Source organism: Vigna unguiculata, chromosome 11, assembly GCF_037176805.1.
Source record: "Vigna unguiculata cultivar grain cowpea cultivar isolate G323 ecotype 2 chromosome 11, ASM3717680v1, whole genome shotgun sequence".
NCBI lineage: Eukaryota > Viridiplantae > Streptophyta > Magnoliopsida > Fabales > Fabaceae > Vigna > Vigna unguiculata.
The window spans coordinates 41,361,517-41,372,566 of record NC_140802.1 but is presented as its reverse complement, the minus strand read 5'-3'; the positions used below and the strand labels follow the sequence as shown (position 1 = coordinate 41,372,566).

Sequence of the window (11,050 nt, the reverse complement as noted above, 5' to 3'; positions counted from 1 at the left end):
TATGTTTCGGAAATAAATTACGGAACGCATGAATTATGTTTCAGATAGAACATTTTGAAATGAGTTGTTTTTTTTTTTCTCACTTCTTTGTAGTGTTTTTTCTCTTTTCTTCTATGGGAGGACACTAGTAAAAACATAAATAATAATAATAATATGATTCAATAATTAAGGTATTTAAGCCTTTCTATGTTATTGAGGGGTGTAGTTAATAATTGTGGGGTAGATGTACAATAGCCACAAATGAATCCATGTTTACATCTTTTGGATTCACTTAGTTGTTCATATCCTTTTTGCTTATTAAAGGAGGATAATTGTTCAAATTCATTAATGATTTTAAACTTGCAATACTTTATAATAAAATTAGATTTTAATTTACATATGTCCATCTTAATATTAACGGAACATTCCTTATTTAATACACGTAATAATAGACTTACACTTATTATGAGAAGGCTTAAAAATAATATAGTTCTTTTTTAAGAGAAAAGAAAATTATTTTATTATATACGGATAACTTAGGGTAGTGACAAGGATTATGGGGGTGTTGGAATTCAAACTTGTAATAATCAATATCTTAACTATTAGATTATCTTTTAATGCACAAAAAGATTATTTGGAAACCTGAACATGAGAAGAAGATTAGAAAAATTTTCAACACAAAAGCCTCTCATAGACTTTCTGAAATCTTCATGGAAGTAAGAAAAATTGTGAGAAACCTTACTGGATGTTTGATAGAGTATGGAATAGTTTACTTGGTAAGTGGAACCAACCCGAGTTTTGATCAAAGAGTGTTTGTAATCAAAAGAATCGAGCATTTGAGAAGGATGGATGTTTGCACACAAGTGGCTCAATCACCATCCATGAGCATGCCCTTCGCATGGTATGTACATTAAAAAATATTGTTATATAACTTGATTACTATTTTATCATGATTAATTAGTTTTGGTTATAGGCAGAACAGTTGGGTCGTCATGTACATTTTGATGAGTTTTTCCACCATACTCATGTTCAAAAGAATACCGATGATTTTGTAGATCAAAGATCTAAACAAACATATGTATTTTCTCTAACTTTTTAAATTTTTCCTCCTTTTTAAATATAAAGACTTGCCATTATATAACATGTCTATTTTTGAAAAACAGGAGGAATTTGAACTTGTATTTTCTCAAGCAAGATCTGAGGCTGCTTCTTATGGCGAAGGAGAATAAATATCTCCATTGGACCCTGATGAGGAAGAGAAGTTAAGGAAAAAAAGTTGGTTAGTTGCTGCTGGTGGCAAAAATCCTAAGGGACAGGTATATAGGATTGGAAAACTGAATGAAAATTATCTTTGTGGGGAAGCATTCACATAACAAACATCTAGTTCTACAACTATGGATTCACAAAAGATTCTAAGGTTGGAAGAAGAAATTTGTCAATCTAGGGAGGAGAATCAACGACTGTAGAGAAAATTAGAATCTCTATTAATTGTTGTTCTCCCTCTTCTTCCTCCCGCCCCACAAACCATTTTGCAAGATGTCAATGAACAACCACAAAATGAGAACTAAAACCAAGATGATGCTCAAAAGAGGGACCACCATCATGGACAAAACTCTTCTCATTATGCAGATTATTAGTTAGGTTTGTAATTGTAGGACTTTTTGAACTAGGGGTAAAATTAGTTAGTTTTTAAATTGTAGGACTTGACCTATGTATATTATTTGTTAGTTTCTTAATTTGTGTTATCTACTTTATTTTATATTTGTAGTTTTATTGTTTTGATGTGATGATATGAATGGTGTTAAACCTTTGGAAAACTATGTTGTTATATTTGAAGGTGTTATTTGAATGTTGGGATGTTTGTAGGATCTACAACTGGAGGCTAGTTTTATGTCTAAACATTATTTCTCTTATCTTTGATATAAAACTACTATATTTTCTAATTCTAGAATCTTTTATGAGCTATAATTATGTAGACAAAATTGTCTACTATATTGTCGACAGGTCGAGTTTAGACGTAAGTCTTGACATCAATCAATATATGTAAAAATATTTAATGATAATTTTTAGAAATTAAAATTATTTTAAATTTTTTATAATTTTTTTTATATTATAACGTTACCTACGAAAAGTTTCGTATGTAAATAATCTACGAAGATTGTCGTAGATAATTACCTACGAAGATTTTCATAGGTAATTTATATACGCAAAATATCGTAGATAAATTACCTACAACAGTTTTCATAGATAAGTTACTTACGAAATATTTAGTAGATAACTTTAGTTGTAAATTATCCACATCCACAACTATTTTTGTAGATAACATGTTCGTAGGTTATTCGTAGATAATTATATACGTTTTCCTTTCGTAGATAATATTCGTAAGTACTTTATCTACGAAACATAATTTCGTATATAAAGTTACCTACCAGCTCAATACCTACGAAATTTACTTCATAGTTAATTCGTAGATAACAATGCATTACCTACGAGAATAGAACATTATATATGAAAAACTAGCGTAGATAATAAGCTGATTTCTTGTAATGTATGTGTGTATGTGTGTGAACTTCAGATACTCGTATTTAGAGGGTTATTTTTTTCTTGAGATTACATATTTGGGAATTTTATTAATATTTATCTTTTTAATTATTATAATAAATAATTAAAGCATATTAAAATAAAAAAATTACTAATAATAATAAAGTAACTTTATTTTCTACTATTTTTTTTTAATTTGACTTTCTACCCTTGGGTATTTCTTCCCACGCCTCCATACTTTTCTTTTGTATCCTCATAAATATGAAATTCTCTACTATATTGATGAGATAAAGACATGGTTTTACCTAACATTTGTTTGATTTGCATTTATTGGTGTTAGTGTCACAAATGCCATTTATTAAGTATATATAACATTCTTTGTTCTAGAAATGCAGCAAGCACCAATATATTGCGGAGCTATAAGCCAAATACTCTATCTTAGTATTTGTTGGGAGAACTTTGATTGAATAATGGAGCAATTTTAATTAGGTAGGAACAAGTGGAAGCTAAAAATAAACACCTAATTTTGTGTTTCCTTGTCGGTTTAGGTTCAATTTGTGGCTGTGAATGTGACCACAATCAAAGCAAATGCTAATGGCTCACTCCCATCATCAATCTTTTTTATGGAAGGATGAGTGTCCACTATCTATCATAATTCAATATCATGTTTCCCCACTTTCTTTCTTTTCAAGTAGTTAAACTACATTTTTATTAAGTTAATTGCTGGTTTTCAACTAAAACTGCAAGCTTATCATCATTTACCTATTTAGGTTAAATTTAATACCTACGTTTATATATTTTGTAAATAACTATTATTTAAAAAAGTGGTACGATGTATTTTAGCCAATAATGAATCAACTTGAATAAGTTTAACCCCTTGATTTAGAAATGACCTAAACACTCTATGAACATAGAGTGTTTCAACACACATTACACAAAATTATTCTATTATATAAGAGCATGTTGAGTGCTCATTTGATTTAGATTTATGTTTGACTAAAATCAATGTGTTTAAAAAATTGTATTTAAATTATTCATTATGTTGAAAATCTCACATCGATTAGAGATCAGACAAATTTATAGTATATAAGTGGGTGTTGTTATATTACCACTTGATGGGTCTATAGAGGGGGAGTCACTAGGGAGAACAAACACCAATGAGACTTAAGTCCAACCACATCAGGCATTAACACCACTCTCAACCCACCCAAAATCTTAAGACAATGAGTTTATGGATCTTTAATGAAAATAAATTTTGCAAATATATAACAAATGAAATGTTTTTGTATTTGGTTTTATGGTTACAAAGTTTCTCTTTCGAACTTTGTTTATCTCTCAATTATCATATTCAATTGTAGAAGACTTTTTTTTCCAATACGTTGACTGTGCATATTGTCTCTTAACTTTTACTAAGCTTTATGTAATTATTTGAAAATTATATTTGTTAAAATATTGTAAGTCATTCACTTTTTTTTTTCGTGTAATTGGACTTTACAAACAAATATAGAGTTATTGTAAAAAACACTTTGAACTTGAAAATTTCAAAATTAAAATTACTCATTTTCGTTGATCCAGAGAAACAGAAATTTAGACCATTGGATTTAGGGCATCATGTTTTTCGCCATTGGATGAAGAATGTGCGATCACGTGATTATGCCGTTGGTTGGTGCACGTGCACCATTCTCACCGTGTGGTCCCGTGCCATACCTCTTTTTCTAATTTTTATATAACCAAACTTAAACAATTTAATTTGAGAGTGATATTTGTTTTTTTTTTGAAAAGTTGTATTCTCTTGCAAATTAATTTAATCTAAACTATGTACTGAGATCTTAAGTTGTCCTGTTGGAAGAGTTATTTACATTTTTAAGATTGTTCTTATGTTACTGGACCGAAAATACAATTATTTTACTGAATGTATCGTGTAATATGTAACTTATTATCGGATTAGAATATTTGATTTTTATTTTTAATATCATATAACAGCAATTATGTATAACAGAAAATTTTTGTTTAATTAAATCATATTAGGTATAATTATGAAATCTTAACATCATATTTAGATTCGTAATACAATAATGATGATCATATAATTAAAGATTTACTCTTTTAAGATTGATAACTCTTATGTATGTAATAATAATGTTGTATGATAGGTCCGTTGTAACTTCATTGTGGAAAGTATATCTCTGTCAATTTTTCCAAATCATTAAGCTCAAATATTAAATTTGGACATATCATAACTAGTGTTTTCTCTCGTTTTGTGGACAAAAAAAATGTGTAGAATAATTTTCTTTCTATTTTAATATATATTACAAAATTGTGTGTATTAATTTAACTTTTCACTATGTTTATTTAAATTTTGATTGCATTGAAAACTGTTTTGAAAACCATGTACTTGAAAAAAATTATATTAGACATCATATTTCGTGATTTGGTTATTCTTGTGATTTTTGCTTTTTTTTATTATATATATATATATATATATATATATATATATATATATATATATATATATATATATATATAAATTGCTCCAAATGCAAATTATGTATCAAAAATAATTGAGAGATTAATTTTTTCACATCTTGAAAGAGTTTTGGTATTGAATTAGTTCATAAAATTCAATTTTGAATATATTTTTATTTCATTATTAATTATTAATTATATTACATCAATTAATATAATTGAGTATGTAAATAATGAAAATGTTTGATATACACATATCATTACAAAATTTGTGATTTATAGTTTGATTTATTTTTTTAAAAAGAATAACTTCTCTTTATTTATATTCTCTCTTTTTTTTGTGTTCTTTTTAATTTTCATAATCGAATTCTCATCTTTTATATAACTTGTTGTATGAGTTAAAAGATCAATAAAATGTAAATCATAAAATAAAAACTAAAAATTATTACATGAATTCTATAAAAATTAATACTAAATTTTCTAAAGTAAAAATTTATCAAAATTAAAGGTTTTTTTTTTTGGAATATGAGAGGATCGAGTGATAAATTTTTTAATGTGCTAAGCAATTTTATTTTTTTCTTGGTATATGGAGTTAAAAGTCAAAATGATTTTCTTGAAGAAAATCATAATTTTTTTGATATTAGTTTTTTTTTTTCTAGAAGAATGTAAATCATTCATGACTAATAAGAATTTGTTTGAAAGTAAGTTCTTTTTTCACTTGTGAATTTGTTTTTATGTCTACTTTTGGCTCTTATAAAAATTTAGATTTAATTGGTTAAGAAATTATAAGCTTAACTTATTAAATTTTTTATAAGTGTTTTAGTTGATTACGTACCTGGTATTTTCTAACATTTATGAATTTTTTTCATGTACTTTCAATTCTTTTCTAATATTCAACTCTTTCAAAATCTCAAGATCTTATATAAGGTAGTAGATTATAAAAATAAAAATTACTTTTCCTGTCTTGAAAACATATATTTATGTTAATAATTAATAAAATATTAATGATAATATGAAAAAAAATTGTTTAAAATAGCATAATTTCCAAAAATATTTGTTCAAATGACGTATATTTTATAATATTAATTCGTATAACATTATTTAATGTTCTTAGTTAAAATTCGATTTTCAAAATCCTGGACTTCAAATTTTTGATATTTGGGTTATGAAAAATCATTTTGGAATGATGTGCACCTTTCACTTAATAATTCATATTTTATTTTTATAAATAAATGGCCCTTTTTTATAATTGGAATGGATCATAATCCTAAAATAAAGTAATGTTTAAAAGCATTGAACTTGGTCAACTATTTAACATCAAAAGATTGTGATCTTCAATTGGCTAACTGGCCTTAATGGTGTTTTGCTCTGTCTTCGTGCCACACATCAAACACTTTAGACAAAAAATAGAACAATATTTAAATACTCCGAATTTATGAAAAAGACAAAAAACCAAAAGTGAAATCATTATTATTCAATGGAGTTGAATCTGATTACCCTGTTATATTAAAACATTGGTGTAATTTATTGTAAGAAAATCATATAATTTTGCTAATTTATGGGAAAATGTTTGAAAATGAAATAAACAATTAATTCAGTGAAAATAGTACCAACTAAATATATTTAAATACTAATATATATGAATTAAATTTAGCAAATTAAATTGACAAAAGAAAATAGGAAATTGCACTTTAGATGCCGATGAACGAATCGATACGAGTACAGCTATTATACAAAAATAAGTATGAAAAATCAAGATATATTATTATTTATACTAGAGATTCAATAATGACAAAATAAACTCACGAGTCACGAGTTTTTCGGAAATTATTTAATAAAAATAATTAGATGTTTGAATTATTTTACTTTCTTTCAGGCAGACAAACTGTTTCATATTCCACATTAGCCGATGCCAATTCACTCATTGAGATTCGTTTTCTTTTTTTCTATTATTATTATTATTATTATTATTATTATTATTATTATTATTATTATTATTATTATTATTATTATTATTTCAATATAAATATTTAATATCAAATATTTATAAATAAATGATAATTATATCATTTTAAATTAAGATACTAAATGACAAATAGATAAAAAGTAAAAAATTATACAAAATATTACGTAATTATACAAAAGTAAAATTTGATAACAATTAAAATAAAAACGTTAATAAAATATGGATGATAAAACTATTTTTAAAATAATTATAAAAAGAAAACACATGTCTTTAACACACGACTATTTTCAAAATCATATCATATTTAAATATCATATTTAAGTGTATCACCTCAAGAGGATTTTGAGTAGAGATTTCATTTTTGTAAGGTCCCCTCACGAGACTATGTTTATTTAGTTTTGGGAGTAGTCTCTAACTTACATGGTCACACTTCCTATACCATATCTAGTGTTCATCTTTTATGATCATTAGACAAGACATTTTATGAACTAACAACTCATGCATATCAATCATATACAAATTGCTTTGTCTTTCGGCGGTAAAGAGATATGGTTCATTATTTTTATTTATTATGCATTTATCTTTATTAAATACGACATCACAATCATTGTCACACAATTGACTTATGGTATATTGTGACTCATACCATTTAGTAACAAATATTACTAATAAATAGAGAAAGCTTCAGACGTACTTGACCAATACCGATTATCCTTCCATGTCGATCTTCTCCAAATATGACATTCATGCTTTCCTTAGTTGAATGTCTTAGAATATAAACATTTCGTCAATTATGTGTCACAAACACCCACTGATGGAGATGTGACAATGAGCAAGGACAACGATCCACTTGGAGAACCTATGACAAGGTCTAGAGCAAAGAAAGCAAAAGAAGCTCTACAACAAGTGTTGTCAATATTATTTGAGTACAAACCCAAGTTTGAAGGAGAAAAGACAAAAGTTGTAAATTGCATCGTGGCCCAAATGGAAGAGGCTAACGCGCCAGATTAATGCAGTTTCTTTTATTTAAATAAGGGTCCATTTGACATCTTAAGAACCAGCCTTGGAAGACTAAGAAGACCTTGCTGAATACTTTTGGATGACTTTTTAGCTGTCCCAATTTCAGTTATAATCAGCCATTAGGTAGTGGATAATTATTAGCTTGATTTGGTTTATTATTAGCACTAGAGGGATATAATGACAATTAATGGTCTTTTTGTAATCCTAATGGTTAAAGCTCCTATATAAGCTGAACCATTTCTTATCAATGAAATCAAGTTAAGTTTTGTTCATAAATTCAATTTTCTATCTAATAGTGAGAGTGATTCTCCTAGTTCTTGAGTGATTCAAAGAACCCTTGGCTGTATCAAAGGATTTTGCCATCCTTTGTGTGTTGCCTCCTTAAAGAGTGATTCTTTCCTTCCACTTTTAGATTCACCCCTTATTACTTTCTTCTTCACCCAATTTTCAAAAGAATACCTTATTTTGCCCACAAAATATCTAATGGTCATAATTGGTTCTAATCCTAAAAGAAAAAAAAAATCTTAAGTCAACCTTCTGCAATGAGATTCATATCAGCCACTATTCAAGTACCATTACAACGATCTTCATTATTGGGTTGAATATGTCTGCAAGAAGAATTATGTTGGTCTTAGGAACCCATATTTCTTAAGGTCCTTTGTGGTTAGTCTTTTTAAAAGATACTATAACTTTAAATATACTAAATGGCGCAATATTATGAGTGTTTGTATTTAGATATTTTAGCCTATTTTATCATGTAATTTCCTATAATTTTTAATTAGCATGTTTGGAGATTTTTCATTTATATTAGTTTGAGCTAGAAGTTTATGTAAAACATTGTTTTTAGTTTCTAATTTTTTACTTTTTTACTATTTTTTTATTTTTATTGAATTTTTTACCAATGTTCTCTTCAATATTAAGTATACCTTATCTAAGTTCATTATTCTTTATATTTTGTTCCTCTAGTCTTTGAGTTGGATATTTTTATCTCATTTGGAATATTATTTTCTTTTTTACTTATACATTCTCATTAGACAACATGATTGTACTTTATAATTTCTTACATTTATCTTTAAAATTTCTTTTCAAAGACTTATACATTTCTATTAATCTATCATTATTAGAGACTACTTAAAAATAAGAGAATGGTTAGAAATAAAAGTAATTATATAAAAATTTATTAAAATAATATTCTTATGTGATAAAAAAATAACAATTAAAAATATTAAAAAAAAAAGTAAGAATATCAAATATATGTTTTAGAAACGATTTGATATAACATCAAATGAAATTGCACAAAAAAAAAAGTATAAATAAATATATGAAAAGATAGAAAATACTTTGAATAATTGGAAAAAAAATTGATACCAAACTAGTAGGACTCTTTAGAGATAATGGAAATTATTTTAGCAAAACGATTTTTTTACAAATGAAATAAAAATTAAGAACCAAAGAGAATAAAAATAACCTATTTTAAATCACATAATAAATTAAGGATTTATGTGATTAAACACTTGAAACTTAGAGTCCAACATTCTCATGTAAAAAAAAATAAAACATTAAAAATGTGTGAAGATAATCAAATATAAGACATAAATGTTATTTGATTCAACGTGGATAATATATCATTTGAACATAATTATAGAAAAAATGTGTAATCAAGATTGTGATAAGAGGGATACTACCTTGTGAAGCAAATTAATATATATGGTTAAATATGTTTTTGGTCTCTAATTTTAAGTGAAAATTAAAATTAATCATTCTTAGACTAAATCCTCACATTTATCAGATTAGGAGACTAAAATTTCAAAAATGAATTAATTTTTATTAAAAAGTTAAAAATAAAAAACATATTTAATATATATATATATATATATATATAATTAAATTATCTAATAAATTATAAATATTTTAATAATTTAATTATAGATAAAATTAAAATAAAAATAAAAATTTAAAAGACGATGAGACGGATATATAGATACACATATACTTGTGTCTCCGTACATATTTACAAGAATCAAGTATTTCCCATAACCATATACTCTTACATAGTCAATGAAATTATCTATTAAAACGGAAACCCATAAAAATTATTTACCATCCGTACACTGTTTACATTCATAAACCGATAATGCATAAAAATAATTTTGGAAAAAAAAAAATACAATATCAAGTATTATTATATTGGCATGTGAATAATCGGATGACTCTGATCTGATGCTGTGCCTCGTTCCTGTCTGTTTATTATCCCGCGCGACACTCCCTTTCATATTTAATGGTAAATTTTATTTTGGGTTGTTAACGTTAACTTTTTGTTACACATAAATTTAAAAATATTATTATCCTCTTAAATGCTAAACTTTAGTTTGATTTTTTAACTATTTGAATGGGTTCCAGGATATATTCTATTTGGAATGTGTTTTTATTTCTCCTTTATCAATTCATTCTTGAAAAAAAAATTTATTGACAGCAAAATCATATTTTCAATGTAAAATTCAAATAAAATCTAATTTTTTATTCCCAGAACCTAGTTAAAAACGTGCACGGGAGATGCTAAAATTCACATGACGCAATCATTTGAGTGGGTGACGCAAGACGAAAAACAACACGTGCAACTCTCATACTATTTTCATAATAAATAAACACACATTTTAGCAAAATTCTATTACTAAAATTAATTTTAACCACTTCTTAATGAAAAACAAAGCTACACATAGCAGTATAAAATAATTTCATATTTTCCAATAGATTTGTTTGAAACCAGAATTATGAGATAATGTAAAGTTATTTGCTTTTTCTGTCATGATAATCTCTGATTGATTTACCAATTTAAAATCAGTTGTTATGAAAATAACGTGCTTCAGCTATGGCTGATGATGATGAAGTTAACACAATCCAAATCCAAACAGAAATTTGGCATGCTAAAACCAAAAGCTGCGGCAGAGTGAGATCAGAAACAGAGAACATGACCTGAGGAAGATGATGACGACATCGACAACCTTTTAATACTATAATACTATTTGCATGCGTGTCGTGCCCTTCAACGCCTGCAATAAATAGAACCCGTTAACGAAG

The 11,050-nt window shown here is 26.3% G+C and overlaps 1 pseudogene; it reads left to right on the top strand.

The window, feature by feature from the left end:
• Window positions 1-535: 535 nt before the first annotated feature.
• LOC146881910 (uncharacterized) lies at window positions 536-1,715 on the top strand (annotated as a pseudogene).
• The last annotated feature ends 9,335 nt before the right edge of the window (window positions 1,716-11,050 follow it).